The 5,450-nt window shown below is 26.8% G+C and overlaps 1 long non-coding RNA gene across 1 annotated transcript; it reads right to left on the minus strand.

Moving 5' to 3' along the window:
• Positions 1 to 915: 915 nt before the first annotated feature.
• LOC108488366 (uncharacterized) lies at positions 916 to 1,681 on the minus strand. The gene is made up of 2 exons (XR_001871739.2): positions 1,438 to 1,681; positions 916 to 1,125 (listed from the first exon to the last, which is right to left on the minus strand). It is a non-coding gene; the product is annotated as an uncharacterized LOC108488366 (long non-coding RNA).
• Positions 1,682 to 5,450: the final 3,769 nt, after the last annotated feature.

Below are 5,450 nucleotides of genomic sequence, written 5' to 3' on the forward strand. Positions count from 1 at the left end.
TCTTTATTAAGTAATGTAATTGAGAGTATTAAAAAATATTTTGCCATGATACAAAAATGACAATCATTTTATCCGATGGATACAATGACAAATATAATTTTAACCTGTTGTATATTGCATACTTATTTAATGGGTGTTGATCCTAATTATGAGTTGATTGAAAGAGTTGACGATAGGAATTGAGCAAATTTGTGAGATTAGTGCAAGTAACAACCGTGTAGTGAAGATGTTACGTAACAATATTGCTACCACAATGTGGTAAGATTATGTTTCAGAAATAAGGTGATTTTATTATATATTATTGTTTTTTACTTGCTTGAATTTGGCTTATTTATAGTATTGTTTCAATTATGTTTGCGTGGTGAGAATTTGTATTGAACAAAAAAAAAATTATCGATAAAAATTATTTAAAAAGTTATTTGATACATTTTCATTTTTATGAATCAAGCTTAATTTAATTAATTTATTTATTTTTGGTAAATAAAATATAGATCAATTATAAAGATAAAGTAATTGCACTACAAATTGAGTCCCATCAATCTGAATTTGCTCAATAATTTTTTGTAGAAATATCCTTGAACCTGATAGAAATATATGAGGTCTTTTTCATTGTACTAGCTAATATGTGAGCTGTAACATTAACTTCTCTTACGACCTTCTGTATAGACATGGAAAATATTGATGGCATTTTACGTGTTTCCATTTTATATAATTGTCTTGAAAAATTATAATGTTTTCATTATTTCTTTTATGTATTTTTCATCCTTCTAGTTTTTCATCTCTTCAATTTTTCATCATTCTAATTTTCTTTCCATTCTACCACGTAAAGCTTTAAATTTTCGAGCATGGGAAATTTTTTTCTTTTTTTTTCCCTATTTTGAATATTGACACCTAATCTTTATTTAATAGGAAAGATGAGAAAAGAAAATGTCTATTACTTTAATAATTAAATTTTAAATGATGTTTTAGATGATAACTGTAATGGGCCAAACCCCTCCAGGCCCAACAACCAAAAATCAAGCCCAAACAAATCTAAACAAAAAAAATCCTAGCCCCATGACCCTAGTGCCACCCCTAACCTCTGCCATTAGCTGCCATGGCAGCACCTCCACTTGCCCCACTTGCCTGCAACAGAAAAGACAAATAAATTAAAAAAGAACAAGTTGTAAAAGGATATATGAAGTCACAATCTCAATGTAATGGGGGAGAACGATTTGTATTTTGAAAGGGGGGATTTTGGAAATAAAAAAACCATTGTATAAAACACAAAAAAGAGCAATCGAAAAGGGAGAAATCAAGGTGTTCCTTCATTCTGTTTTTTTGTTATTTCCTTTGCAAGTTCATTTCTGAATATAGTGCATACATATAGATATTAAAAGAAAACACACACAAAAAAAGAGAAAAGTTACTTTTTTGAGGTCGGGGAAGGGAACCTACCCGCGGTTTCAGCCATCGGAGACCCGTTCAACGGCATGGATTTGGACCAATGGACGCCTCTCGTCTCCTTTGTTCCCGAGCCATGAGCCACGATAGGTGGAGGCGCATGGGACGCCGATGAAACCCATGATCGGCCAAGGAGAGAAGCAAAAGGGACGATTGAATGAGGAGCCCTTTTTTTTGGTTCAGCCGAATGAGAAGGGAAGGAAGTTTTGTTTTGTTTTGATTTTTTTTAAGTGATTGAGTGTTTAGTTTAGGGTTTCTTAATTTTGTTTTTGTAGAGAACATGAAACGGTGCCGCATAGGCCAAGACCAGTGTGTTTCGCCCTAATAGGTTATTTTCAGATCTAGTCCCTCCGATATTTCGCCTTCCTTTAATTCAATCCTATTCATTTCTTTTATTTTTCTTGATTTTGCCCCATGTATTTTGCCCTTGACTCATCTGGATCTGCATCAAAGTGTCGCGTTTTGAGGGCTTGGGTTTATTGCCCAATCAGTCCCCTTCTTTTGCGTGCGCATTCAATTTGGATCCTTATGCGGTTTTAACATTTAGATTTTATACCTTTAATTCTGTTTTGATTTCAACTTAGTCCTTTCCTTGTTATTCTCTTTATTTATTTATTAAATGAATTAACTTGATATTATTATCACTATTTTTCTGTTATTTTTCGCATTTAACTAATTGCTTTATTATCATGCTATTAAATCAATCGTTATTGCGATATATTGCTATTATTTTTATATATAAATACATATTTATCTAATATATATATTTTCGTTTATCATTTATCTATATCTCTAGATACAATTTCAAAACTATTTTATTTTTAAGTTCAACCCTCTGTACTGTATTCTATTTTCATATTTATTGATTTACCTATACTTACACTTTAGATTTTTTATAAAATCTTTTTTAGTTTTCACTTCAATTTCTTATTTTTCAATATTGTTTCTTATTATGCGTTTGCTTTTATTTTACTTTACAATATATTTGTTTACTTATTTATTTATTATTATTTTCGACCCTTCTTTAATAATTTAAGTTCCTTTGTTTACATTATTTTATATATTCCTATATTTTACTTCTATTATGATTATTATTATTTATTCACGTGGTTGATTTTAAATTTCATCCATGATTTCGTTTCTATTTCCATTTGTTTATTTATTTTCAATCTTTTACAAATTATTTCCTTATTTATTTATTTGTGTACCTTAAACTCTTTATACATTATTTATTTTCATATATATTATTTATATTAAAATATTTTTATTTTATGTATATTATGTACTTTAATATTTTTTTCTATATTATTTATTTTAGACCTTTTATATGTTATTTTAAATTGTCATATGTTATTTATTTTAAATCGCTTTATTTTACTTTAAATTGTTTTGTATGTTAATGATTTTAAATTATTTTATACTTTTATTTAAAATTATATTTTTATAATATCTATTTTGAACTCATTTTATATATTACTTAGTCAAAATTGTTTCATTATTTATTTCAAATTGTTTTATATTATTTCATTCTTTTGATTATTAGTGTTGGTCTTTTAAATGATGTATGTTGTGAGATTATTGTCATTATGTGTTCTTTAATTTGTTTATTCATGTTCATATTATTGTCATTCACTTGTAATATTTTTATTCATGTATTATTATTCCATGCCCATTATTACATTTTTATTCCATGGCATCGCATTGTGAATTAAGCCCCAATACATTCCTCCAACTTAGATCGTTTTATTTTATTTCAAACAAAATAAACATCCTTTGTTTAAATATTGAATTCTCTATTATTTAATAATAAAAAAATTCAAAATAAGGTAATATTTCGCGTTTTGGAACGTCGAAGAATCGTGCCCTAACTTACGGGGTTTCGATTTTTTCGTTGATTCTAAATAGCCAAATATCCTTTCGATTTTCTTTTTATATATGTCGAAACCATTCCTTGATTTAAAAATTTTAAAATTTTAAAAAAGGGGTAATCGACTTTTGAAAAACAAATGCATGGAGTCGCCACTGATCTTTTGTTTTGGTGTGATCGGATCACCTAAAAATTTGGTTATTTTAATAAAACATTTATGATTTACTAAAACAACAATTTTGGTCTACAAAAATTTTAGAAAACGGGCTCGGGAGTCGGTTACGCATGAGGAAGGATTAGCACCCTCACTACGCCCAAAATTGGTACCAAATCGATTAAATATTGTCCTTATGTCTAAAATTAAAAATGTTTTTGAAATGTGGCTTTTTTTTAATAAAAGTTGAATAACCTGAGTTAATCGTAAAAAATTTTCTTGTTTCGATGTCCGGAAATTTATAATTCGAAAATTACGAAAGGATGCTCAACTATTTAGTCCAACGAAAAATCGAAACCCAGCACAGTAGGGCACGATTCTTCGAATTCCCAAACATTGATCATTGCCTCACTTTGGAAAATACGAGTGAAATCCCGGAGAGATATTTGATTATTTGGTCGAGACGGAGATTGCAACCCAGCACGATAGGGCACTATTCCCCAAACTGCCCAAACATCAAACACTTCTTTCGTTTTAAAGGGTTTTAAAAACGTGGATGAAACTTCAAAGGGATCTTCGATTGCTTAGAATAAATGAAAAGCGCAACCCAACACGATAGGGCACGATTCTCAAATATCCAATCATCGAACATCCTTTGTTTTGAAAGGTTTTAATAAGCATGGGTGAAAACCTAAAGGAATATTCGATTGTTTTTGAGCAAACGAAATCACAACCCAAAGACGATAAGGTATGATTCTCGAATCATCAAACACCGAGTATTGCCTTTATTTGCGAAAAATCTTATTTCGAGGTAACAACATGTCATACCCGTAAGTTAGGGCACCACACCTCGTATCTCCAAAATAAACATTTTTTAAACACATTGTGATTAAAAGGAATATTCCATTATTTAGGTTAAATAAGAAAATCGAAACCAGTAAGTTAGGGTACGATTATCTCGAATTACCTAATACGGAATATTACTTTTATGAAAGAATTGTTTTAATATATTGAGTAAGAAAATAACGTGATTTATAGTAAAACATAAAAGCAAATTATAATATTAATGTGAATAATAACATAATAGGTGCGACGAGTGTCAAAAGCGATAATATGAGTAATTATAAAAGATGAAGTAATAGCAAGACTAGTAATATGTAAATATAAACAAATGCATGAGGAAAATGAAATGATCGAAGACATAAGCAAATTAACGAATAAATAAAAACGAATAAAACATGGAACAACAAAATGGCAATGACAATGATAATAATAATAATAATAATAATAATAATAATAATAATAATAATAATAATAATAATAATAATAATAATAATAATAATAATAATATAACGTAGAAAATAATGATAATAATATATGAATTAAAAAAAATATATATATATATATATACACATACGTATACCAAAGACATATTCATAATAATAGTATTGAATATTAAAAGTATATATATAATAGAGACAAAAATATATGCATAATGTAGTATTGAAAGTATTTACATGGGATAATGTATAAAAAAACATATGAATAATGTGATATTAAAAATGTATACATAAAAATATAATATATATATATATAATATACATAATATAGTATTAAAATATATATAATACATACACATTAGAAATAATAATAATGTTACAAAACAATTATTAATAATACTTCATAAGTATATAAATACATATATATATATATATATGTTAAAATAAGTACATATTAATATTAAAATGATGATAATATTAAAATAACCATTGATAACTTTACATATAAATATATATACATATAAGTATGATAATAGTAATTATAATACTAATACTAATAATAAATACAATAATAGTAGTAAAATAAACACAATAATAATCATGAAAATAATGTGTACATGAAAATTATAATGATATGATAAAAAAACGATACGATATAATAATAACGTAAAGAAAATAAAATAATAATATTTATAATAAAAGAAAA

The sequence above is a fragment of the Gossypium arboreum genome, chromosome 7 (genome assembly GCF_025698485.1).
Source record: "Gossypium arboreum isolate Shixiya-1 chromosome 7, ASM2569848v2, whole genome shotgun sequence".
Classification (NCBI taxonomy): domain Eukaryota; kingdom Viridiplantae; phylum Streptophyta; class Magnoliopsida; order Malvales; family Malvaceae; genus Gossypium; species Gossypium arboreum.